Source organism: Macaca thibetana, chromosome 9, assembly GCF_024542745.1.
Source record: "Macaca thibetana thibetana isolate TM-01 chromosome 9, ASM2454274v1, whole genome shotgun sequence".
NCBI lineage: Eukaryota > Metazoa > Chordata > Mammalia > Primates > Cercopithecidae > Macaca > Macaca thibetana.
The window spans coordinates 62,956,325-62,983,986 of NC_065586.1; the positions used below are offsets into that span (position 1 = coordinate 62,956,325).

Consider the following 27,662-nt stretch of genomic DNA (forward strand, 5'->3'; position numbering starts at 1 on the left):
AAGTTTCCCCACCGGTGAAAGCCAGGCTACACTGTGGGCTGGCAGCTCCATGTTTGGGCAGAGTGACTCCAAGATCCTGAGAGCACAGGATCCAAGGGCACAGTGTACAGAACACAGAAGACATAATCCCTGCCCACCAGGGCCTGCAAGATAGCGGAGGATATGCACACATGAAATGCGTACTGTTAGGGCACCATCAACTAACTGCGAGACAGCATGGTGAAGCAGCTTTCCCTGAGTCAGCGGCGATTTTGAAAGTCCCAAGCTGCTAAATGTTTGTTCCACTCTATAGATAGAGACGTGGCCTCTACTGCTTCAAAGTGGCAGAGAAAGACCACAAGCCTCTCTCCATCTGGAGGGCAGAGTCTCTCTTTTGCCCTCTAGGGAGCCTTCTGAGCCAAGGATGTCCCTGGGAAGCAAGAAGGTGTTATCTGGATGGGAGGGACGCTGCCCTGTTGGTTCTTTCAGGAAGGAGCAGAGGGAGCGGTGTGTAACAATTAGGGAGGAGCTGGTCAACTCAGGGAAAGGCAATGCCTTCTTCTCCTGAAAGAGCCTGAGCTCCTGTTCATCTCCAGGTTCCATGCAGCCAGGTGTTGGGGGCAAATGCCTTTGGGGCGGGGGGCCCAGGGAGAATAGGGTTAAGAGTATCTGGAATGCTCATGTGCTCAGTTCCAGGAAGTCGGGCATTTGGACATTTCAAGGTCAGCAGGAACTCAGAGGGACCTGAGACCTCACCCAGGGCTCTGCCCTGCTGTCACTCTCCTGGCTGCCACCAGGGAGTAGGCCCAGAGTGCCAGTGGGAAAGCACGCTTCAGCCCTACTTCCAACCTCCAGCAATCTCGCAGGGACTTAAAGAATCATTTCAAGGAGCTGGGGAGAACCATGACCTGGATTCTGGGCATCTGTCTCCATCCCACCCACCCCTGTGGCCTCCAGTCTAAACTCCTTTGCCCAGTACTCAAGTACCCCCTTACCCACTCTTATCTCAACACCATGAATTTGCCCCACACATCCCCAATATTTTAGGCAAATCCAGATCCCAGCTGCCCTGAGTGTTGAACAGAAAAAAAAGCCCGACTAGAAGTTTTCCTCCAGCCCTGACTTGCCAAGAGTTCAGCACAGCCCACGCTTATTTCCATCTGGACGAGATAGACGAGTGGTTTTCAAACATTTCAGCGGCTGAATTCTTTGTGCAAAATCAATGTTTCCTGAAATCCCTGTGTGTCAAACAGCCAGGAGCAGCGCTGGTGTACTGGCTGCACACTCAGAAGAAGCTGCAGCGCTTCCTGCCCTGAGACCCACCCTGTGCCCTCCTAGAGAGAAGAAGTTCCAGAGCTGCCCCACAGAGCTGCTCAAGGCCCTCAAGGCCCTCCCAGGACATAAGGCCCTTCCTTGCCCTCACCCTTGTGGGTCCCACAACCAGGCATGCCAGCCCACCCTCACCCCCTTCAGTACATCCATCAACATCCAGTGGAAATGAATGGGCCTCCTGCTACAAGCCGAGCAGCACTCAGCCCGTGCTCCACCCAGCCTGGCCCTGACCCCAGTGGCCTGGTGTTTCCTAAGTACATGCCTTACCTCCCCACTCCAGGTCTCATGTTCCCTCTGTGGGGCAGCCCCACTAACAGCGTTCACACTATAATAGTTGTAGATTCCAAATGTCACTTTATCAAGTGCATTTCGCACTGGCTATCTCACTGGAACTTCAGGACAACCTTATGAGGAAGGGAGAAGCACAGGGCAAGTGTCCCATGAAGCAGGTGAAAAAAACAGGCCAGAGAGTTCTCCACAAGACAAGACAGAGCCCAGCCTCCGTTTCCTCAGCTGGCTCTTCCTGCACTCCACCTACCACTCCCTCATTCCTCTGCAGAAGCCACCCCAGCTTTCCCAAAGGACACTGGGAAGCTTAGAGCAGGGACCGGCAGGAGGCAAAGAACACATGGGACCCAGGGGGAGAGTACCCCTTCCAGAGCCATGGCCTCTCACATGCCCCTGGCAGCCAGATGCCCAGAGTAAGTAACAATGGAGCTAAAAATAGGGCCCGACTCTGGGGGATGACAGGGGGCCGGGTGGCCAGCTGGAGGAAACATCTGCCTCAGAGAACAAACCCAGAGGAAGCTGCCCTGCTGCAGGGTTCCCCTACTGTGGGTGCAGGGCACATGAAATGTCCAGGTCTGTACCAAGGGCAGCGGCTCAGACCAGCCCCTCACCTGCCCTGGGCCTGGTCCCACAGCTACCACAGGCCTGCACACACACACACACGCCGTACAGAGTCGAAACCCACCTTGGGCACCCATGTGTGTCTTAGAGTTGAGAGCCAGAAGTACCTTTGAGACCCAAGTCTGACCCTTTCATTTTACAAAGGAGGAAACAGTCCACGGGTGGCCGGAGACCTGCCCACAGTCACAAGAACAGTGGGTGGTGGTGTTGGGACAGGGGTCTCCTGCTCCTCACTCTCTACGGCACCCCCCGCTCATGCGCATCACTGGGCACGTCCAGCCAGGGCCAGGGACGACCCTGATCCCAAGGAGGCAGATTCCACTTTAAGCATATCAGTTGGACTCAGGGCACAGCATGTGGCAGTCCAGGAGCACACTGGGCTGGCCCAGCCCTTCTCCAACCTGCTGCTCCCCAACTCTCATGCCCTAAACTCCAGCCAGTACATCTCCTCACAGTCCCCAGAATGGGCACCATCAACAGGCCTTGGCAAATAATCAACATCAATAACAAAAATAATATGAAAGCCGAGGAGCATCTTACTGGACCAGGGGGTGGGAGCGGGGTGTTCTGCAGTGTGTTTACGGCAGAAATGTTGCCTTTGAAGATCCTTGACATGTTCCATAAACAACAAGGCTGGGCCGTCTCTCAAATGGTCTGGTCCAGCCAGTTTTCCTGCAGCGACAGAACAGATGCTGCTGTTTCTTCTGTGGAGCAGTGGAAGTTTGAGGGCCACACACCAGCCCCTAACTCACTCATTCCACATATTCCTGACTGGCTCAGCCTTCTTGTCCAGCCCACTCCCTGCATCAGGAGCCTTCCTTACCCTCCCCTCCATGCCTTCCCACCACAGGGGTCTCCCTGGGGGCCCACCAGGCAGGAGCTGGGGCTGGCCTTCAATGGCATCCTCTGGGCCTGGCCTGTGCTTGGTACAAAGGAGCCACCTGGATAAACAAAACCGGGAAAATTTTTTAAAAACAATAAAAAGCTAGCCTGGGCAAGATGGTGAGACTTCATCTCTACTAACACATACACCACACACACACACACACAAACATACAAATGTAACAATTAGCCAGCGTGGTGGTATGCACCTGTGATCCTAGCACTTTGGGAGGCCAAGGCTGGCAGATAGCTTGAGGCCAAGAGTTCAAGACCAGCCTGGGCAACATGGCGAAACCCCATCTCTACTAAAACTACAAAAATTAGCCAGGTGTGATGGCGCACACCTTTGGTCCCAGCTACTTGGGAGGCTAAGGTGGGAGGATCACTTGAGCCCAGGTCAAGGCTACAGTGAGTTGTGATCACACCATTGCACTCCTGCCTGGGCGACAAGAGTAAGACCCTGTCTCTAAAAAAAATTTTTTCTTTTTTTTTGAGACAGAGTTTCACTCTTGTCGCCCAGGCTGGAGTGCAATGGTGCAACCTCGGCTCACTGCAACCTCCACCTCCTGGGTTCAAGCGATTCTCCTGCCTCAGCCTCCAAGTAGCTGGGATTACAGGCACCCGCCACGATGTCCAGCTAATTTTTTTTTTTTTTTGTATTTTTAGTAGAGATGGAGTTTCACCATGTTGGCCAGGCTGGTCTTGAACTCCTGACCTCAGGTGATCCATCCACCTTGACCTTCCAAAGTGCTGAGATTACAGGCATGAGCCACCATGCCTGGCGTAAAAAAAGTTTTTTTAATAAAAAGATAATTTTTTTAAAGGATCAACTTTGCAGGTGTCTGTGTTGTGAAAATAAACCAGACAGCACAGATGGGGTTTTAGCCCAGGTCCCAGAATACAACATACAGCCCATAAGTGGCCACCATGTGTTGAATGCCTAAAAGAAAACGCTGGGCGGAAGGTGCTGACCTCTGACAGCCCCCACCCCCAGGTGAGAAGGCTAAGGAGGAGGACACATGGAGGTCAGAGGTCAGGGAAGCCCTTTCAGGTCAGAAGAAAGACAGAGTGACTCTAAGGGGCTCCTCTCTGAGAGGCAGATCCCACCCATGAGAGAGTTGCCTGGCTGAGACCCCTGGGTCTCTCGATGAGTCGTGCCCTCCCCGCCACTCAGAGGGGCAAGAAAAACGGGGCACCTATCGAGTCCCCTGGGCCCCTCACTCACTCCTGAGGACCAAACGTGTTAGCACCTTGAGCAGGATGTGAAATCACAAACACCGAATTCTTAACCCGATGGCTTCCACCTCCACTCCCCCAGGCTGTGTCTTTCAGGTTCGTTGGGGGAAAGGACAATAATGGCAGCAGGTAACATGTGCTGAACTCCAAGAGTGTACCAGGCACTGGGCTCAGCAGTGCATCTGTCATCTAATTCTACAGTTCTGAAAGCAGGGCTCCACAGACTCCAGGGCCCAGCGCCTTCCTTCCAGGGGTTCAGGGGTCAACAGGATTCTCACGGCAGCACTAACGCGTCACTGCCTTTCACTGGAATGACATTTGGTGGCTCAAAAGCCATGGGGGATGAAACTGCTAGAGGCTCAGGAGAAACAAGGCAGCAGCCCCAAAATGGGCCGGTCTCACTGTGTTCCCAGAGACATGCACTCGCAGTGACAAAATTCACCAATGTCACCATGATGAGGCAGTAAACATGATTAATTTCACTGAATCTTAGCCTTTGGGTATATGCCCACTTGACTTTCTGTGTGATAAAATGGGAAGTGCATGTAAGGCCCAAGAATGACAGGGGTCTAGAAATCACACAGAGTTCATCACAGTTGGAGCTGACCCAGCCTCTGGTCCAAAGAACATTATTTTTATTTTATTTTATTTTTGAGATGGGGGTCTTACTTTGTCACCCAGGCTGGAGTGCAGTGGCACAATCACGGTTCACCACATCCTCAACCCGGGCTCAAGCCATCCTCCCACCACCTCAGCCTCCCAAATAGCTGGGACTACAGGTGTGTGCCATCATGCCCGGCTAACTTTTGTATTTTGGGTAGATATAGGGTTTGGCCATGTTGTCCAGGATGGTCTCCAACTCCTGGGCTAAAGTGATCCGCCAGCCTCAGCCTTCCAAAATGCTAGGACTACAGACATGAGCCACTACACCTGGCCGGGAACACCATTTTTACTTGACAGAATGACCAAGAGACAAACAGTGGGTTTTCAGATATGAGTATTTGGCAGACTTTTTTTTTTCTTTTCCTTTTTTTTGAGACAGTTTCTCTCTTGTTGCCCAGGCTGGATCTCAGCTCACCACAACCTCCGCCTCCCAGGTTGAAGAGATTCTCCTGCCTCAGTCTCTTGAGTAGTTGAAATTACAGGCATGTGCCACCACGCCTGGCTAATTTTGTATTCTTTTTTAGTAGAGATGGGGTTTCTCCATGTTGGTCAGGCTAGTCTCGAACTCCTGACCTCAGGTGATCCGCCTGCCTCGGCCTCCCAAAGTGCTGGGACTTGTAGGTGTGAGCCACCGCGCCCGACCATGGCAGATATTTTCACAAAAATGAGTAAAGTGAACCTGTCCCTTCAAAGAAAACAACTGACTGAATTTGTTGCCAATAATAAAGCTGGAGCTGGGAGCTTTCAAGGGACAATTATAATTTTGGAAAGCGTGTGTCACCCACTGTCAGTTCAAACGCTGCTGAAAACAGAAAGATTTTTCTGATAATAGGTGTGTTGATAGTAATAGATGTGACTTTTTTTAAATGTTGACAGGAAATGTATCCACATTTGGAAGATCTGTGTAACACACAGGGCCAATATTTCCCCAAAGACAGATGCCTGATATTACAAAATCCCGTAACAGAGCCATTCACACTGCAACACAGTCCAGAGGATCTTAACGTGACGAGGTACAAAATGTTCATTAATGTGCTTTCAGACTCCACATTTCAACTAGCTTTAAGAATCAACCACCTGTCAAATTTTTATGTAGGATCAAAGGAAAATATCTAGACGCTAATAAAATATTCCTCCCTTTTCACAATACGTATCTGTGGTGAAGCCGATTTTCTTCACCATACTTCAGTCAAAACAATGTATCACAACAGATTGAGTGCGGAGGCAGATGTGAGAATCCAGCTGTCTTCTGTTAAGCCAGACACGAAAGAGGCTTGCAAATCTGTAAGGTAATGCCGCTCTTCCCATTCAATTTTTTGTTTTGGAACATATATTTTCCAGGAAAAATAATAGATTTTATTTATGTTGCCATATAATAGGTTTGTTATAAATGAATTTATAAATATGTGTTTTTGTTTGTTAGTTTTCTGAGACGGAGTCTTGATCTGTCACCCAGGCCGGAGTGCAATGGTGCGATCTCGGCTCACTGCAACCTCCACCTCCCAGGTTCAAGCAATTCTCCTGCCTCAGCCTCCCGAGTAGCTGAGATCACAGGCACGTGCTACCATGCCTAATTTTTGTATTTTTAGTAGAGACAGGGTTTCACCATGTTGGCCAGGCTGGTCTCGAACTCCTGACCTCGGGTGATCCGCCCACCTCGACCTCCCAAAGTGCTGGGATTACAGGCGTGAGCCACCGTGTCCAGCCGAAATATGTGTTTTAAATATACTGTTTCAATTTCCAGTGTGGTAGCTATTGATATATGTATATAAGCCACACAGAAGCTCTTAGAGTCGTCCATTTTTAAGTGTAAAGGAGCCCTGAGAATACGTTTACAAACAGTTTGATTTCACCTTCATAACCCTTACCTTACTCCCATTTTTGCAGGTGCAGATATTGAGGCCCAGACAGTCCGGGTTAACTTGCCCCAAGGGTGCGCAGGTGGCTGAGCACAGCTCAGTCAGGCAGCAGGCTTCCCAGGCATGCTCTTTATAGCTGCCCCTCATCTTACATTACTCTCCCAAAGGAAGTGCAGAAGGATAAAAGAAGACGTGATATGAGGGAAGCCACAGACATGAAAGAAGAGAATGTAAGTAAATATTTGTATAATCTTGGGGCAGAAAAGAACTTTCTACACAAAATTCTGGAGGCAGAACACATAAAAGTTAAAGATGGATAGATCAGACTGCATAAAAAATAATCAGCTTTTGACCAATCAGAAAAAAACAAAACACGAAGTCACAAGGCAAATGACAAACTGGATAAAAATATTTTCAACATATTTTTATTATTTCTCATTCTCTTTTTTTCTTCTGAGACGGAGTCTCGCTCTGTCACTCAGGCTGGAATGCAGTGGCGTGATACAGGTTTACCACAGCCTCCACCTCCCAGGTTCAAGCGATTCATGTCTCAGCCTCCCGAGTAGCTGGGACTACAGGCGCGTGCCACCAGGCCTGGCTAATTTTTTTATTTTTAGTAGAGACAGGGTTTCACCATGTTGGCCAGGCTGTTCTTGAACTCCTGACCTAAGGTGATCCACCCACCTTGGCCTCCCTAAGTGCTGGGATTACATGCATGAGCCACTGTGCCCGGTCTATTATCTGTCATTCAACATACGGATTATTTTTCAAACAAATGGGAAAACAAGTACATCTTGAAAGTAAAGCAGACCAAAAATAACAAGCAAAATAGAAAGAGAAGAAATACAAATGGTCAATGAACATGAGACACAACGTCCAACCTAACTCGTAATGGAAAACCTAGAAATCGGCCGGGCGCGGTAGCTGACTCCTGTAATCCCAGCACTTTGGGAGGCCAAGGCAGGCAGATCACCTGAGGTCAGGAGTTTGAGACCAGCCTGACCAACATGGAGAAACCCTGTCTCTACTACAAATACAAAATTAGCTGGGCATGGTGGTTGCATACCTGTAATCCCAGCTACTCAGGAGGCTGAGGCAGGAGAATTTGAACCCAGGATGTGGAGGTGCAGTGAGCCGAGATCATGCTACTGCACTCCAGCCTGGGCAACAAGAGCGAAACTCTGAAAGAAAAGGGGAGAGCGGAGGGGAGGAGAGGCGAGGCGAGGGGAGGGGAGGGGAGGGGAGGGGGGGAGGGGAGGGGGAGGGGAGGGGAGGGGAGGAGAGGCGAGGCGAGGCGAGGGGAGGGGAGGGGAGGGGAGGGGAGGGGAGGGGAGGGGAGAGAAAAGACCAGACCCAGAAACAATGAGAATCATGCAGGGTCCATCATCACGTTGGAAGTGAACCAGGGTGGAAACGCCCGTGTGGGCATGGGCACTGGGGACGGACTCTCTCCTGAGCACCTGGCAGGATGTAAACCGGTAATAATTCTAAAATATCTTTAAAATGGCCTTTTTAGATTAATGGAACCAGGTAGTATTTGCTTATGTTGGCTTCTTTCGCCCCATATCCTGTTAGGGATATTCATCCACCACTCCATCCATTTTCATGACTACACAATGACGTCCATGATACATTCGACTTCAACCATTGTGAATATGAAAGATATTTCTAGTTTTTCACTAATGTCAACAAAACTGTCCTGCAGCCCCTTTGACCCTGCAATCCTTCTATCAATGTATCCAAAGGAAACAGGAAAAGACAGGGCCACAAAGGTATCCAGTACCGTTTTGTTGATATTAGTGAAAGATTAGAAATATCTTTCACACCAACAGTGCTTGAAGTTGAATGTATCATGGACATCATTAAGGTCATGAAAATGGATGGAGCAGCAGATGAACATCCTTAAGATGACATGGAGCGAAAAAAGCCAACATAAGCAAATACTACATGATTCCATTTATCTAAAACTCAGAAACAGGCAAAACTAGTCTATGATGTTGAAAGTCAGGCAAGAAGTCCTGTTGAAAGCAGGAAGAGGGTGTGGTGCTGGGATACAGAAGTCTGTGTTTTTTGTAGAGATGGGGGTCTCGTCTCACTATGTTGCCCAGGTTGGTCTCGAATTCCTGGCCTTAACTAATCCTCCTGCCTCAGTCTCCCAGGGCACTGGGATTACAGGCATGAGCCACTGTCCTTGGCTCTTTTATGGATGTTAAACTTCGAATGAAGTAGCAGCTTATTTACTGGTGTAAAAAAATATCTACTATATGTCTAGTTTTAAAAAAAAAAAAAAATAGACACCACAGTATTTTAGAGTTTTGTTCCATTAAAAAGGGGGAGGCCTCTTGTATACAAATGTGCATGAACATAGATATGCATGCACACGGACACACACACACACACACACACAGAGGAAAAATGTCTGGAAGGATGAATCTCAAAACATCAATGGTGAACTGTGGTTATCTCTGGAAAATGGGATCTCAAATGATTTTTCTCAACTTCCTGGATATCTTTATTTTCTCTCATTTCCCTACAATAAAAATACACTATTTAGAGAAAAAAGAAAGACAAAAAAAAAAAAAAACTACAGTGGCCACTGACACCAGCAACCATGGTTCTGCATCAACCTGACAGCCCAAGAGACCCTGACCCCACAGGGTGAGGACGCTCCCGAGGTGCCAGTGCTGGAACGCTCAACACCTTCCCGTGGGAAAACTGGCCAGTGAGGTCAGAAGGAGCTTCGCAGACCCTGGCACCATCCCTCACCACAGGCCCGTGGCTTGGCCTCTCTGAGCCTTGCTCTCCTACAGGGCAGTGAAGGTTAAATAAGGCCACGATGTCCTGGCCAGACCAGGTTAGTTCTCAGGGTAGCTCTTACACCCAGGCTCCCCCAGGTTCCAAGGAGGCCCACGGAGGCCGAGAAACTTCCTCACCTCATGCAGCGGGCCTGTGAGGCCTGGTTTTCCCCAGAAACAACCACAGGAGGCACCCTGGCCCACAAGGTCCTCCCCACAATTGGAGTGCGGTCCGGAGGCCTGACCCCAGGAAATCCTCTCCCCTCCCTGGGCCTCAGCATCTCCAGGAGTAAAAGGAGCAGGCTGGGCATTGCACTTGACCTCATGTAGCCTCCCTCAGTGGCAGGAACAGTGGGATGGCTTATCCAGACAGGAAGTGACCTTGCCAGATGAAAGACATTCCATCAGGAGCCCCCACCTGCTGGTGGCCTGTGGGGTCATGGGAGCCAGGAATGGGTGGGCATACGGAGACCAAGGAGGAAGCAGGATTTACTGCGGAAGGCCAGGCACACGGCAGACCCCCGGCAGGGAAGTGACTTCATTTCACACATTGTCCTCTTCACTTCCACCCCTGGCATGGGAGGAACTTAACCCTAAGAGGGCCATATTGCACCAGCTCCAGCCAACTCCACATGGACCAGAGCAAATGAGTTCAAGTTTTCTCCTCTCCCCCACCCCTACAATCCCCAATTCACAGATAAGGAAACTGAGGCTCGGAGAGGCTGACAGAAGCGCAGGGACTCCAGCACCTGTCCCATCATACTGAGCCACACAGTGGAAGATGTTAACTGATGGTCGGGAACTTGGGGAAGGCTTCCTGAAAGAGGATGCAGCTGAGCTGGGCCCTAAAGGATGAGCCACATTTGACAGACAGGAAGGGGGAGGAAGCGCACTCTGCGCAGAGGGAGCAGCATGGAGACAGAGGTGCTTCCTGCACAGTATTGTGGGAAGAATTAAGGAGCTTGTGAGGCCAGAATATAGGATGAGGTGGGGTAGGCCGAACCCCAGTCCCTGGGGACCGTGCCAGGATCTTAGGTGTTGCTCTGCGGGGTGTGATGTGCTGCCCAGCTGTGGCAATGGGATAGAAGCACAACCACGGACTGTGTCCACCTAGTGGGGCTGCAGGGAGGAGGCAACATGTGGAGGCACCTGAACAGGGGGTGGGTATTGCTCTGCGACATCTGGGGCGCAAAGCTCACCCCACCACCCCACCAACCCCAATCAAACTAAGAAAGAAGTTCACAGTACCAACAGTACCATATGCCAAGGTCTGTACCACATGCCAGACCAACGAGCAAGCAGGGTGTTGAGTGCCGACTGCCTGGGTTCGAGCCTCAGCTCCACCATGAGCAGCCTGATGCCCCTGACTGAAGCTCCACCTCTCTATGCTTCAACATCTGTCAGTGAAGCCCAAGCCCATGCCCACCTCTGAGGCCATGAGAACTAACTGATAAATCCTCTGTACAGATCCACCTGAGTGCCACAGCTGGGGCGTGACAAAGAGTCACTACCATATCATTTCTCCAAATAGCCCTGTGGCTACAGATTGTGGCCATTCTGATGCACCAGGAGGCTGAGTGACTTGGCCTAGAACCCACGGCAAAGAAACAGTGGAGCAAAGATTCCAACTCAGGCCATCTGGCCCCCAGTGCCTAGGCTCACACCAGCCCATCAGGCAAAACAAAACCCACAAGACTGAAACCTGCACCTGCCAGCTGTGGCTCTCCAGGCCCCCAGGCAGCTTCGGGCAGCACTCTACCACCTCAAACCTCCAGTGGCAGAGGGAGGGGCAGGGAGAAAATGCCAGGCCACGGGAGAGGAAGAAAAATATTTTTAAGTTTCTCCCTCTTCCTGTTTATCTGTCCCTTCCATCCTGAAGTCCTGGTAGCTGTTTTTTGCACGGAAAGTCCTGCCAAGAGGGACATCCTGCCGTGTGGCCGCCCCAGGCCAGGCCTCCCCTGCCAGCCTCACACTACAAGCTCTGAGGCCCACCTCCCTGCAGACACTCCCGCCTGGCCCAGAGGCTGCATAAAGAGGCTTTCAGAAGAAACTGGGGCCCAAGAAGGGGACCTGGAGCTGGGAGGAGGGGCCCATACCATGGCACCAATCAGCTCCACACTCAGGCCAGAGAGGTGACAAGAAGGATTTGAAGAAATAACTCTAAGCCTGGTATTGAAGGAAGGGCCAGAGCCAGAGCTGGGGTCAAGAACACACAGCACTGGCTATAGATCCAGGTAGAACTGGCATTCAAACCTAGCTGGCCCACAACTTGCTGTGTGCCCTTGGCTAAGTTACTGAACTTCTCTGAGCCTAGTTCCCTTATCTGTAAAATAAGGATAATGTTAATACCTACTTCATAAGGATGTGGTAAGGATTACATAAGACAATGTAAGGAAAGTGCTAGCACCTGGTACACATAATAAACGCTATTTATTGCCAGTGTCACCATCAAGCTGATCCCCTCACTCAATCCCAAAGACGTATGATACCTTTTTTTTCTCCTTTTTTTTTGAGACAAAGTTTTGCTCTTGTTGCCCAATCTGGAGTACAATGGGGCGATCTCGGCTCACTGTAACCTCTGCCTCCTAGGCTCAAGCAATTCTCCAGCCTCAGCCTCCCAAGTAGCTGGGATTACAGGCGTGCACTACCACGCCTGGCTAATTTTTTGTATTTTTAGTAGAAACAGGGTTTTACCATGTTAGCCAGGCTGGTCTCAAACTCCTGACCTCAGGTGATCTACCACCTTGGCCTCCCAAAGTGCTGGGATTACAGGAGTGAGCCACCGCGCCCGGTCTGTGCAATACCTTTCAAATATGCTCAAAAGAACAACTACAGCCTCAAAAAAACAAAACAGGACAGGCAGAGTGGCTCATGCTTGTTATCTCAACACTTTGGGAAGCTAAGGCAAGATGACTGCTTGAAGCCAGGAGTTTGATACCAGCCTGGGCAACACAAGATCTCAATTCTATAAAAAATAATTTTAAAGATTAGCCAGGTGTGGCGGCACGCTCCTGTGGTCCCAGCTACTCGGGAGGCTGAAACAGGAGAATTGCTTGAGCCCAGGAACTTGAAGTTGCAGTGACCTAGGACCATGCCACTGTGCTTGCTCTGGCTTTGGTGATAGAGCAAAACCCCATCTCTAAAGAAAAATAAATGTTAACATTTTTTAAAAGAAATGAATTCTGACACATGCTATAATATGGATGAACCTTGAGGACATTATATTACATGTTTAAATAAGCCAGACACAAAAGAAGAAATATTGTACGATTCCACTAATATGAGATACCTTGGTCACATTCAGAGACAGGAAGCAGAACTGTGGGTGCCAGGGCCTGGAGGAGAGGGAATGGGGAGTTAGTGTTTAATGGGAAAGAAGGAAAAGCTCTGGGGCTGGATGGTGGTGATGGGTGCACAACAATGTGAATGTTCTTAATGACATTAAATTATACAATTTTAAACGGCCAAAATGGTAAATTTTATGTTATGTATATTTTACCATGGTAAAAGAAAATTAAGGCCTCATTAAAAAATGTTTTTAATAGGCTAGGCACATGGCTCACGCTTGTAATCCCAGCACTTTGGGAGGCCGAGGCGGACGGATCATGAGGTCAGGAGATTAAGACCATCCTGGGTAACACGGTGAAACCCTGTTTCTACTAAAAATACACACACAAGAAAAAAATCAGCCAGGCACGGTGGCACACGCCTGTAGTCCCAGCTACTCAGGAGGCTGAGGCAAGAGAATCGCTTGAACCCAGGAGGTGGAGGTTACAGTGGGCTGAGATCGTGCTACTACTGCACTCCAGCCTGGGTGACAGAGCAAGACTTTGTCTCAAAAAAAAAAAAAAGTTTTTAATGCCTCTGTTCATTTCCGTCTCCACCCCTGCACAGCTCAGGATGGAGAGATGGAGCAGATATGGAAAGAGCTAAAGGCATCACCACCCAGAGAGTTGGCACAGTCAGGAGAGCTATGCAACAGGCGCTGAGGAAAGACCCAAACGCTACCTCGGGTCAGGGAGTTGGCGGCCTCGTGGCTAGGCGTGCACTGGCCCCAGACAGGCTGGGTCTGAGCGAGGCATCTGTGCACACGTGCACCCGCCAGGAGCATGTGTGAATGGAACGTGTGCGCGGGGCCCTGCTCAGATCTTCATTCACGAATGTGCACCGTCCCAGGCTCAAGATGCCAGTACAGCCCCTATGTGCTGATTGGGGTCTGTGCCTGGCCAGCCCATAGCACCAACATCCAACAAACAGCAAGCCCTCCCCATCTCTCCCAGCACCAAGCACCACACAGGGCAAACTGCAGTCTAGCCACTCTCGCTGGAGGCAGGGATGGGGAAGGAGGCGGGCAAGGAAGGCAGAGAAGACTGCTGCTTCGTGGGTACACCCAGTGAAACGAGACTTGGAAACATGGCCCTCCAGAAGCTCCTCACCCCCAACTCCAGCCTGACCACTCTCCCACGAGGCTGCAGCTGGGGGTCAGAGGTTGGTAAGACTGGAAGGTGAAGGGAGGAAGAGGGTTAGACAAGCTAATCGAGTTACCACGTGACCCTGGGCAAGGCTCTTCCTCTCTCAGACCCTCTGGAACCTCCTCCATCTCCCTCTTGGTGAAAGGAGGATTCTACCCCAGCACCCAGCAGTTCACCTGGCTCTACGTCCTAGAGAAGCGGGTGTTCATGTTCATCAAGAGACACAAAAATGTTCACAGTAGCTTTACCCATAAGCACCAAAAATGGAAACATGGCAAAGGCCCAACAATAAGAACAAGAATCAGCAAATTGTCCCTACCAAGGAGCCCTACTCAGCAAGGAAAGGAACAAACCACTGATACCTGCAGCGACACAGGTGACTCCCTCGGGGCTGATGTGGAATGAAAGATACCAGATAAAAGCAGCTCATACCATATTAGTCCACTTATACAAAGTTCAAGAATAGGCAGGACTGATCCTCGGGAAGGCGGTCAGGAGAGTGACCACCTGCAGGGGTGGGAGGGTGGGGAAAAGGACTGGGAAGGGGCACCAGGGAACCTCTGGGGCACTGGAAATCTACACCTTGATCTGGGTAGGGAGACACAAGTGATATAACCGCAGCAACTCATCAAGCTATGCCTTGATTCACTATCTGGAAATTAGATATCAATTGACAAAATAAAATAGAAATAGCTAATAACTCATACTCTGCTTTCCCCTGAGGACTGCAGTGAGGCTATACTAAGAGGTTGTGTGTGGAAATATGGCAAGGGTTGGGTTATGGGTAAGAACATGGGCTGGGAGTCCGAAAGACCAGAGTTCAAGTCCTGATACTCCCTAATGGGATACTTTTTCTCCCTTTTTTTTTTATTTTGTTGTTGGTTAACCAGGTGTTGTTGCTGTTGTTGTTGTTGTTGTTTGAGAGAGAGTCTCCCTCTGTTGTCCAGGCTGGAATGCAGTGGTGCGATCATGACTCACTGCAGCCTCGACCTCCCAGACTCAAGCAATCCTCCCACCTCAACCTCCCAAGTATCTGGGGAACTATAGGTACACACTACCACAGCTGTCTAATTTTTTTTATTTTTGTAGAGACAAGGATCTCACTGTGCTGCCCAGGCTCCATTCAAACTCCTGGGCATCAGTGATCTTCCTGCCTCAGCCTCCCACAGTGCTGGGATTACAGGTATGAGCCACCACACCCAGCCTACGAGATTTTTTATTACAAAAGTAACTTGTACTTACTGTCACAAGTCAAAGGTCTATACAGAAAATGCTTATGCCCTTCCCATCCCCATCCAAGCCCACCTCTTAAGCTTCCTTGTGCAACAAGCTTTTGCCCTTAACAGGACAACACAAACACCCCTCCCAGCCAATACAAGTAATTCCAACACCATTGTATTAAAACCAGTGTTTTAATACCAACATCCCTCCCAGCCTATACAGGTAATTCCAACCCTGTCTGCTTAATGGTGGCAAGCCATTTCATTGCATCACCACTCATTCAACAAACAGCTGCGAAGTACTGACCCTGTCAACCAGACAGGCACAGACCCGGACCCTCATGGAACAGATCTTCCAACAAGAGAAAGAGAGGGAGGCAGGGAGGGAGGGAGTCCACCCGGGGACACGATTATGATACACTGTATACATTGTGATGTGGGCTACCAGGGGCTGAGGCTGAGCTAGAAGATGGGGAAGATAGGGAAAGGACATATTCTAGATAAGACAGTCATGGAAGGCCTATGCCGACGTATGAAGACAGGAAGGCCCCGGCCATGTGAAGAAGCATGCCCAGCAGCAGAGGGAACGGCCCGTGCAGATGCCCTGCGGTGGGAAAAACACAGAACTGAAAGGAGACAGCGAGTCTCCGGTTTACTGCTGCGAAATCCTTGTGCACACAGCCTTGCATCCTGATAGTTTACTTCTTTAGGACAGGTTACCAGAACTCGGGAGGCTGAGATAAAGATGTGCACTTAAACAACTTTCAGAGATACTGCCAAATTACTTTTCCAAAAGGCTGTCGCATTTTATACAGCAACCAACGCTGCTTCATGCTTAAGAAAGCCAGCTTCCCCACATCCTGCCTAGTTCAACATGTTACCGATCTTTTTCATTTCTGCCCACATAAAAGCTCCCTACTTCGTTGTCTGCAGAATGGGAGACATGACCAGTCCCCTTCCACAGGATGCTGTGAGGCTTAACTGAGAAATCCCTATAACCTGCCAAGCCCAGTGCCTCACACAGAGCAAGCCCCTGTCCGCAGGAGCAGGCTCTTACCATCCTTTCCATGCAAATGCCCGGAGGTAGCTGCCAGTTCCATAATTACCCCGCCGACAAGCGGAACTTCTAAGGGAGCTCTGAACACTCAAACCCACAAGGTTCACATGGCTGTTCTGGAGTCAGGGATATGGGGAAGAAGAGGTGGCAACTGTGGTTCAGCCAGAGAGCCCTGGGCAGGGAGTCAAGAGACCAGGTTCCACTCCACCTTTTTGAGGATCATTTTCTCATCTGTAAAATGGGCTCATGCATTCTCTCTTCCTGTAGCCATCCTACAAACATTTCTGGGATACCACCTATATGTGAGGCACTGTTCTAAGAGCCAGAAATACAGAGCAAAAATCCCTGCCTCATGCACCCTAGCAAGAGACACAGAAATAAACTATATAAATTAGTAAAATAGTACACAAGGAGATGCAGGCAAGAAGTGAAAGTTTAGACAAGGTATGCAGGGGAGGCCTCACATGAGAGTAAAGACCTGAAGGAAGTGGTGTGGCAGCCCTGTGCCTCTCTGGAGAAAAAGCACGCCAGGTGGCGGGGCTAGCCTATGCAAATGTCCTGTGGTGGGGTGATCCTAGGGTACTGAAAGAGTCATGAGCTAGTCAGTGGGGCTGCGACAAGGTGAGCATGAGGCTGGGTATTGGATGGTGGTGTCCTGGAAGCCACAGTAAGGACACTGGCTTTCACTGTAAGGATACAGGGAGCCCCTAGGGAGCTTGGAACACAAGTGCTCTGACCTGAGTTTTAAGTTCTGACAAGGTCTGCTAGCTGCTGTGTTAGAAGAGTTGGTTGGGGACAAGGGCAGAAACCAGCAGAAACATCAGGTGGCACTGCAACAGTGCAGATGATGCTGGAGGTGGGGCCAGCGGCGGAGGACAGGTGAAGACATGGCTCATCCTGCATCCATGCTGAAGGTGAGGCCAGTGAACCTCCTGGCACGTCTTTTCTGAAATGTAAGAGAAAGAGAGAAACCACGGACAGTTTTGCAGTGTTTAGCCTGGACACCTAGAAGCATGGGGTTGCTGCCAACTGAGACAGGCCAGACTGGGGGGAAGTGAGTGTGCAGTGAGGACTGAACAGACAGACAAGGGAAGGGGGCCACCGCCGCCCTCAGCTGCAATCTTAGAAGGAAGCAGCATCGCAAAAGAGGAACTGGTCCTGAGGCTCACACAGGCCATTGTGGAAAGCAACACAAAAGACAGAGGAAAAGAGGATCCGGAGAGGAAGTCAGCGTGGCATGTCTGACCCGCAACAGACATCACTGTCTGCAGAGCCCAGGCTGTGGCCATGGCTGGGCTGCTCACAGACCCACTTCACGGGAGGGGAAACTAAGGAAACAGTTCTACAGTAAGAACTTGGCGCCAGAAACGGGCTACAAGTGGTAATTCATGCCTGTAATTCCAACATTTTGAGAGGCTGAGGTGGGAGGATCACTTGAGCCCAGGAGCTCAAGGTTGCAGTGAACTGCAATCATGCCACTGCACTCCAACCTGGGCAACAGAGCAAGGCCCTGACTCAAAACAAGGAAGCAGCAGCAGCAGCTGGAAAGGGCCAGAATGAGCCAAGGTAGGGGGGCAGGCAGCCAGTGAGCCCATTTGCTTCCTACAGCTCACACCGACTACCCCCAAAAATGGGACTATGGAGTGAGACACAGTGTCCTTGCCCACCAAGGGAGACCCCAGGATTCCCAAGAGGTGATGCAGGACCCTGGGTTGCCAAAACTGAGAATACGACTCAATCCAGACTCCATGAATGCCTGCTTGGGGATCTGTGAAATTTTTAAATTGAGATATAATTCACATACCATAAAATTCACGCTTTAAAGTACAGATGCTCCTTGATGTAACCATGGGGTTTCACTCTGACAAACCCATCATAAATTATACATATCATAAGTCAAGGCCGGGTGCGGGGGCTCATGCCCATAATCCCAGCAGTTTGGGAGGCTGAGGTGGGTGGATCACCTGAGGTCAGGAGTTCTACACCAGCCTGGCCAACATGGTGAAACCCCATCTCTACTAAATACACAAAAATTAGCCGGGCGTGGTGGTGGGTACCTGTAATCCCAGCTACTCAGGAAGCTGAGGCAGGAGAATCGTTTGAACCCAGGAGGCAGAGGTTGCAGTGAGCCAAGATCGCGCCACCGCACTCCAGCCTGGGTGACAGAGCAAGACTCTGTCTCAAAAAAAAAAAGTCAAACACATATTTAATTCTGGTAACACAGCAGACAGTCCTTGACTTACGATGGTTCCACTTATACTTTCTAAACTTTACAATGGTAGAGTGATACAAATCGCAGGATGTAAGGAGGTCCTTGACTTACCACGGAGTTATATCCAGATATACCCATCGTTAAGTTGAAAAAGCATAAGTGGAACCATCGTAAGTCAGAGACCGTCTGTATATGACTTAATGTTTTTTAGTATATTCACAAAGTTGTACAACCATCACCACTGTCTAATTCCAGAACATCAAACTCAAAAAGTTAAAGACTTACCATATGACCAAGCAATCCTACTGCTGAGTATATACCCAAGAGAATCAAAAACAAGTATCCAAACAAATGCTTGTACATGAACATTCATAGCAGCCAAACAGCTATTCACAATAGTTGAAAAGTGGAAACAACCCAAATGTCCATCAAACAATAAATGAATAAACAAAGTGTGGCCTATCCATACAATGGAAAGTTATTCAGCCATAAAAGGGAATGGAGGACTGATACTTGCTACAACACAGATGAGCCCTGAACACTATGCTAAGTGAAAAAAGCCAGACACAGAAGGTCACATATGACATGATTCCCCTTATACAAACTATCCAAAATAGGTAAATCCAGAGACAGAATGCAGATCCATGGTTGCCAAAGGCTGGGGGAGGGGAAACTGGGAGGGATTACTTAATGGATAGATGGAGTTTTCCTTTTGGGGTGATGAACATGTTTTGGAACTGGAAATGTTTGCGGTGATAGTTGCACAACATTGCAAATGTACTAAATGCCACTGAATTGTACACTTTAAAAGGATTATCTTTAATGTTAATTTCAAAAAGTAATGAGAGCATCCCCTGGTCCTCTGAATAATCATCTCATAAGCAAGCAGTGCCCTACAATTTGAGCCTCAAGTTTGCTCCTGTGTTTACAATCCAGTTCCTTCTCCATGAAGGCCAAATGGTATCATCTCACCCAGCACAAAGAAAGGTTGTGATTCAAATAGGAAAAAAAGGGGGTGGGGAGGAAGAACAGAGCCACCCCATAGCCCATGGCAGCCTGGAGGTGCCCATTCAAAGGCCCAGCTTCTTAGCAGTCAGGACCATGTGCATGTTGAGAGCATCTGCGTGAACTGAGCAAAGCCTATCTCTGTGCCAAATCCCTGGTTCCTACAAGAACTGGGTTTAAGAGCCACTACAAGCAGATTTCAATAATGCCACTATTCCATGCTTATCTTCAATCAAACAAGCCAGCTTTCCAGGTATCAGGCGATGCCCTATTAAAACAGACATTCAGGGATTGCTCACGTGCAGTCTAGGCTTAAATGTGAGGTCTGATTACCCCAAACCATCCCATCAGCCCAACATTATTAGTACTTTCCTGTACAGCAGGCCCAAGAAACAGAGGCAGGGGGCACAGGAGAGGTCCAAGGGCACAGTTCTCTCCATCAACCCAAGGTTGGCAGTGTAGGTGCAGTTAACATCCTTCCAATTAAAGTCACATTGTTCACTGGAAATGAGTTGGCTTTCTGGTTTTACTACTATTTCCTGGTTTTTAAAATAGTTTTGTAAAAACTTTAAGTCTAAGGCGTTTATGCCTGGTCTTATACACATTTCAGTTATAGTACAGTAAGAATAATGTCAATCAGCAAGTGAGGGGTTTGTTGTTGTTGTTCAAAAGGGACTCTTGAGCTCAGGAGTTCAAGGCCTGGGCAACACAAGACCTCGTTTCTATTAAAAAAAAAAATTTTAAACACACGCCTGTGGTCCTAGATACTCAGGAGACTGAGAAGGAAGGATCACCTGAGCCCAGAAGGTTGAGGCTGCAGTGAGCCATGACTGTACCACTGCACCCCAGCCTGAGCAACAGAGTGAGACCTTTAAAAAGAGAGAGAGAGAGGGCCGGGTGCGGTAGCTCACGCCTGTAATCCCACCATTATGGGAGGCCGAGGCAGATGGATCACCTGAGGTCAGCAGTTCAAGACCAGCCTGGCCAACATGGTGAAACCTCATCTCTACTAAAAATACAAAAATTAGCTGGGCATGGTGGCAAGTACCTGTGATCCCAGCTACTCAGGAGGCTGAGGCAGGAGAATCACTTGAAGCTGGGAGGCAGAGGTTGCCATGAGCTGAGATCACACCACTATACTCCAGACTGGGCAACAGAGCGAGACTCTGTCTCAAAAAAAAAAAGAGAGAGAGAGAGAGGGAGTCTACAAAAAACCCATATGTTGTATGACTTCATTTATATGAAATGTCTAGAATCGGCAAATCTATAGCAATAGAGAGCATGCTAGTGGGCTGGGGGTGGGGAGTGACTACTAATGGGTACGGGGTATCTTCTGAGGTTGATGAAAATGTAAAATTAAACTGTGGTGAGACGACAACTCTTTGAATGTATTAAAAGCTACTAAATGGTTGGGCGCGGTGGCTCACGCCTGTAATCCCAGCACTTTGGGAGGCCGAGGCAGGTGGATCACGAGGTCAGGAGATCCAGACCATACTATCTAACATGGTGAAACCCCGTCTCTACTAAAAAATACAAAAAATTAGCCAGGCGTGGTGGCGGGCACCTGTAGTCCCAGCTGCTGGGGAGGCTGAGGCAGGAGAATGGCGTGAACCCGGGAGGTGGAGCTTGCAGTGAGCCCAGATCGTGCCACTGCACTCCAGCCTGGGCCACAGAGCGAGACTCCGTCTCAAAAAAAAAAAAAAAACCTACTAAATGGGTGAATTGTACAGCATGTGAATTAGATCTCAATAGGGCTGTGAATTGGGAGTCCATGTATTACCCACATTTGAGCAGCACTCAGCTGGAGAAAGGGAGACATCCACAAACCCACCTATGCAGAGCTCCCTGCCAGGTCCTCCCCCTCCCCCTACAGGACTCCTGAGCCCAGGATGGGACCCCAGGTCACAAGATAACCCCATCCTGGGTGAGCAGGTGGCTGCCCTCGAACCATCACACAGGATTCCTATCTCCTGGAACCCATGTCTTACAATTAAAGCACTACTTTGAACTATTAAGTTAGGAAAGACTTAAAAACAATGAAAACAACCAACTTTAGGATGCAGGGGATGGGGTTCATTTACACATCGACGGCAGCGTCAAGGAAAGCAGCATGACATAAGACTTGGAGCCCCTGGGACCCCACTGGCTGGGGTTGGGGTGGAGCCAGGAGGGTGAAAATCTGAGCCCAGGCAGCCCCTTCCTCAGAGGCCACAGGCATCCCATCCTCCACCCATGCAGGCCAGGCAAGATGGCTACTGGGAGGCCCCTACAAGCTGCCTGAAGAGACTTTGGCAAGGGGCAATTTCCCAAGGGTCCCTCCTCTATCAACCCAACAAACTGCCCTGTCCTGGACCTATTCCTTCCAGTGACACTTCAGAGAGATGGGAAGAAGCCCCCACCGGTGGCAGCCAAGTTGGGGTCAGTGGTGAAGCGGCAGGAGGACACATCCACCCAGACCACCAGGACGGGTCACCAGAGAGGCTGTTTTGGACACTGATGCTGTTTGATCCAATGCCACCCTTCTCCAGGACCTGCTCTACATTAACCACCTCCAGGAAGGCTTCTTCCCATCTCTCCCAAAGCCTCGCCGGGCTCCAGCTCAGGACATGTGCTCAGAACTCCCATGGCAGTGCTGGGGTCCCTCTGCATGATACATGGCCGGATGAAAGCAGACTGAGTTTGGGCTCACCCCGAAAATCAAAAACCACACAAATTCATGTAGAGGTACAGAAAAAAGACCAAAGGACACTCGGCACACTGCTGATAGTGTCACTTCCGGGGACCAGAGAGAGGGGAAGGAGGGGAAAGGGGACTTTGACATTTTACTTTCTATGAAGCTACTACTAGAATCTTTTGTGAAGATTATTTTAGGCCAGGCATGGTGGCTCACGCCTGTAATCCCAGCACTTTGGGAGGCCAAGGCAGGCAGATCACTTGAGTCCAGGAGTTCAAGACCAGTCTGGGCAACAGGGCAAAACCCCGTGTCTACTAAAAATACAAAAATTAGCCAGGCATGGTGGTGCACAGCTGTAGTCCCAGCTACTCAGAAGGCTGAGGTGGGAAGATCATTTGAGGACAGGAAGTTAAGGCTGCAGTGAGCTAACACTGCAGCACCACTTCACTGCAGCCTGGGCAATAGGAATGAGGCCCTTCTAAAAAAAAAAAAACAGAGAAATTTTACACTATTTTTAACATATCTCACACATTGGAATACTACTCACCAATAAAAAAGAAATGGAACTGATTAAATCATCCAATAACAGAGATGAATCTCAGAAAACATCATGTTGAGTAAAGAGGCCAGTCACTAAAAGCTACCTGTTATATGAGTCCATGTATGTGAAAAATCCAGAAAAAACAAAATCATAGTGACAGAAAGTAGATGAGTGGGCCTGGGCCCAAGGTGGGAGTGGTGACCGGCTACAAGGGAACATAGGGCCCTTCTAGGTGATGGAAAATGTTGCCAGACTTGTCTAGGAGGTGGCTGCATGCCCATGACTTTTACCAATACTCACCAAAGTACACACTTCACGCAGGTGGATTTTATGGTGTACATATCTCAACAAAACTGTTTTTTTTTTAAAAAAGAAAAAAAAGTACGGTAGTAGAGAAGGGAATGGTGAGTAACAGCTTAATAGGTACAGGGTTTTCCTTCGGGGTGATAAAATGTTTTAGAATGTGATAGAAGCGGTGGTTGTACAACATTGTGACTATATTAAATGCCTCTGAATTGTGGGCTTTAAAATGGTTTATTTTACTTAAATGGATTTCACCTCAGTTAAAACAAAAAATTAGGCCGGGCTCAGTGGCTCATGCTTGTAATCCCAGCACTTTGGGAGGCCAAGTCGGGAGGATCACGAGGTCAGGAGATTGAGACCATCCTGGTTAACATGGTGAAACCCCATCGCTACTAAAAATACAAAAAATTGGCCAGGCGTAGTGGCCAAGGCAAAAGATGATGGTCAAGGCAAAGCTAAACCACCACTCGGATCAGGCTGATGAGTTTTTTGAGGGACAGAATCTCACTCTGTTGCCCAGACCGGGGTGCAGTGGCGCGACCTCAGCTCACTGCAACCTCCGCCTCCTAGGTTCAAGCTATTCTCCAGTCTCAGCCTCCCTAGTAGCTGGGACTACAGGTACCCACCACTACACCTGGCTAATTTTTGTATTATTAGTAGAGATGGGGTTTCGCCATGTTGGCCAGGCTGGTCTCGAACTCCTGACCTTGAGTGATCCACCTGCCCTGGCTTCCCAAAGTGCTGGGATTACAGGTGTGAGCCACAGTGCCTGACTGGCTGATGAAGCCTTCTAGGCCCTGCCAACCAGGGTCCCGGGGCCCTGAGAGAGGGCTGTCCCTGGGAAGTGCAGGGGTTGGCACCAACCTCAATGGTCCCAGGATGAAGGGCTCAGTCACTACAGGGCAGACGTCAAAGCGGAAATGTGGTGGGTGGTGATGGCGCCAACCTAGGCAACAAGAAGCAGGAGCAGAAGCAGGTGCAGATCAAGAACCTGGAGGGCAAGTTCTTGGTCACCATGTGGTCCAACGAGGAAAAAAAAAAAAAAAAAAGATATTGACCTTGATATGTCAACAATGATTGAACGACTGACCAATGAAGATAACCTGCCTCCTGAAACTTCCTCCTGGAGGAATACCTGGCAGTAACCTCTCAAATCCTAAACAATGGGCATAACTTGCTAGAATGAAGCCAAGAAAAATTAAATAAAATGATGCTCCAAGAACAACAGCTTGCCCTCATAAAGGGAGCACAAAGATGTTCTTGGATAACTCTGCCATGAGAAAACATCTGCACAGCCACAGTCCCAGAGTCCTCATCTGTGAAGAGCATGGCAAAGCTCTTGTTGAGAGCTCAAAACCAGAACGACACCAACCAGTCTGTGCTGGAGAGAAGCTCTTTCATGGCACACGGTGGGTCTGCGGGAAACACTTTTTATTGGACTTCAATTTGCGCACATGTGTGTGAATCCATACCAGAGACAGGACCCATGTGTGCCCCTTCCGTGGTTGTAATAAGAAGTTTGTGGCTGGGCATGGTGGCTCACGCCTTTAATCCCAGCACTTTGGGAGGCCGAGGCAAGTGGATCACTTGAGGTCAGGAGTTCAAGATCAGCGTGGCCAACATGGAAACCCTGTCTCTACTAAAAATACAAAAATTAGCCGGGTGTGGTGGCACACACCTGTAGTCCCAGCTGCTTGGGAGGCTGAGGCAGGAGAATCGTTTGAACCCAGGAGGTGGAGGTTGCAGTAAGCTGAGATCATACCATTGCACTCCAGCATGGGCAACAAGCATGAAACTCTGTCCCAAAAACAAACAAAAAAAAAGTTTGCTCAGACAACTAACCTGAAATCTTACATCTTAACACACACCAAGGACAAAAACAATCAGTGAACAGAAGAGAGAGAAGCCCTTTCTCCACCATGGAAGTGCCTTCCAGAAGTATAACAGGGAATAAACATACCTCTCCTTTGTATATTTTTTCTAGGAAGAATTTTAAAAATGAATCCTACATACTTAAGGGAGGTGTTCTGAAAAATAGTTAAAAAAAATTTAACTTTAACAATAACATTGCTAAGATGTTCTATCTCGCACTGTAATCTCATCTCAAAAACATGGTGGTTTGTGAAGTATGATCCCAACAGAAGGACAATTCATGAATTTCACATGAAAAGACAGTTCTTTATACGACACTGCTAAAAATGGGATTTCTTTCCATATTCTTACAAATATGAAGCTCATCTATTGTTTACAATTTAACTTTGTATTTTCCAAGTATGCATATTGGAACGGGGGATGCTTAGCAATGCTATGTGTGTATTTTCTAAAGGTTGATAACTTTGCTTGCAGTAATTTTTCTTTAAAACAATGGGCAGTTTCGGCCAGGCACAGTGGCTCATGCCTGTAATCCCAGCACTTTGGGAGTCCAAGGCAGGCAGATCACCTGAGGTCAGGAGTTGGAGACCAACCTGGTCAAAATGGCAAAACCCTGTCTATACTAAAAACACAAAAATTAGCCAGGTGTGGTTGCACGCACCTGTAGTCCCAGCTACTTGGGAGGCTGAGGCAGGAGAATCTCTTGAACCCAGGAGGCAGAGCTTGCAGTGAGCCAAGATCACACCACTGCACTCCAGCCTGCGTGACAGAGTGAGACTCCATCTCAATAAATAAATAAATAAATAAATAAAAGAAAGAAAAGAAAAGAAAAGAATGGGCGGTTACATGTATACTTCAAAAGTATTTTCCTGTTTAAAAAAAGTATATGGGTTTTCTTTGCTATCTTCATTTTGGTTGTATTCTTTGATGTAAACACATTTTCCATCATTGCATCATTCAGCTATATTAAATCATGTAGTATCAAATATTAGATGTGATTTAACAGTGCTAATCAATTTAAATCCATTTTAGTCTTTTTTTAGAAAAATATTGGGGCCGAGCATGGTGGCTCACGTCTGTAATCCCAACACTTTGGGAGGTCACGATGGGCAGATCACCTGAGGTCAGGAGTTTGAGACCAGCCTGGCCAATGTGGTGAAACCCCATCTCCATTAAAAATACAAAAATGACAGGCCAGGCACAGTGGCTCACGCCTGTAATGCCAGCACTTTGGGAGGCCAAGGCGGGCAGGTCACAAGGTCAGGAGATTGAGACCATCCTGGCTAACACGGTGAAACCCTGTCTCTACTAAAAATACAAAAAATTAGCCGGGTGTGGTGGCAGGTGCCTGTAGTCCCAGCTACTCGGGAGGCTGAGGTAGGAGAATGGTGTGAACCCGGGAGGCGGAGCTTGCAGTAAGCCGAGATCACGCCACTGCACTCCAGCCTGGGCGATAGAGCGAGACTCTGTCTCAAAAAAAAAAAAAAAACACAAAAATTAGCTGGACGTGGTAGTGGGCACCTGTAATCTCAGCTACTCAGGAGGCTGAGGCACGAGAATTACTTGAACCTGGGACACAGAGGTTGCAGTGAGCTAGGAACGTGCCATTGAACACCAGCCTGAGCAACAGAATAAGACTCCATCTCAAAAAAACAAACACACAAATAAAAAATATATTGCCAGATGCTGATGTTCAGTGTACTTTCTTTGCCGGTTCAGTCTCGGAAGGTGGCGCTCAGTTGCAGAATGTGTTGTACCTTTCAGCACCTGATGTACATATCCCGCATAACAGAAAGAGCAACGATAAAATAGTGATCCTAAAAAAAGTGGGGGACACATCCACGGGCCACTCTGTGACCAGCAGGAAAGGGGTTAACTCCTTCAGGAGACTCTCCATTCCAGGAAAAGGAAAAGGGGAGGAGAAGTCCCCTCTATGCTTTCTAAATAGAATCTTCAAAATATGTCCCAGCGTCCCAGGCCTCCACTCTGGGAAGGCCAGACAGAGGCCGGCACAGCCCGCAGAGAGGAAGGGCCTGGGGCTCAGCAGGATGCAGAAGCTGGCAGGGTCCCAGGTCATCTCAGGGCACCCACCCCTCTCCCCACCCATGGGCCACACCCAGCCTGTTGGCCATTTCCCAGGGTACCCACAGCCCTCGCAGCACCACATCCTCCCTCCTCATGGAATTTCTGAAAGCCCCAACTCCTAGGAGCCCAAAGCATTGGCAGTGACACACCCACTTCCCAAAGATGTTCCCTACTGCCTTCCACGGGTGTGCAGATGAGCTAGACACCCCACCTGCCTCTCTCATCAGTGCTCAGCTTCAGCCCAAGCAGGCGCACCCTGTGGCCAAAGCCAGCCCACATGCCAGTTATGGGAAATATACAAAATGCTTCCCAAGGCTGTCACACCTCTGCCACACTGCTCTTTCTGCTGCAGAAGCCTTGCCCTCCCCCTTTTCAAACTCCTGGCCATCCCTCAAAGCCCATGTGAAGTATCACACACACCCCATGCCAGCCATTCCCTCCCTCCGGCTCAAACTATAACTAGCACAGACCCCGTTACAGAACCAGACATGGCGTCTGCATGTACCTCGCTCACCTCCTGGTGGGGACTGAGTTTAATCTACCTTTGAAGCCCCTGCACCTCATAC

General features: G+C 49.0%; 3 protein-coding genes across 8 annotated transcripts in view; 2 read left to right on the top strand and 1 right to left on the bottom strand.

Moving 5' to 3' along the window:
• The window catches only part of SAR1A (secretion associated Ras related GTPase 1A), a 537,387-nt gene that overhangs the window by 177,055 nt on the left and 332,670 nt on the right, over nucleotides 1-27,662 (top strand). The gene's annotated exons all lie outside the window — the stretch shown is intronic.
• PPA1 (inorganic pyrophosphatase 1) overlaps nucleotides 1-27,662 on the top strand; it is a 478,362-nt gene that overhangs the window by 168,118 nt on the left and 282,582 nt on the right. The window lies entirely within an intron of this gene.
• The window catches only part of PALD1 (phosphatase domain containing paladin 1), a 109,515-nt gene that overhangs the window by 58,424 nt on the left and 23,429 nt on the right, over nucleotides 1-27,662 (bottom strand). Inside the window, exon 1 of one of the 6 annotated variants that reach the window (XM_050803603.1) lies at nucleotides 17,142-23,625. The exons of 4 other annotated variants lie outside the window; for them this stretch is intronic. The gene's annotated coding sequence lies outside the window, so the exon portion shown is untranslated. Of the gene's footprint in view, nucleotides 1-2,760; nucleotides 7,873-17,141; nucleotides 23,626-27,662 lie in introns of those variants that run through there. One more of the 6 variants, XM_050803604.1, reaches the window with a different exon arrangement.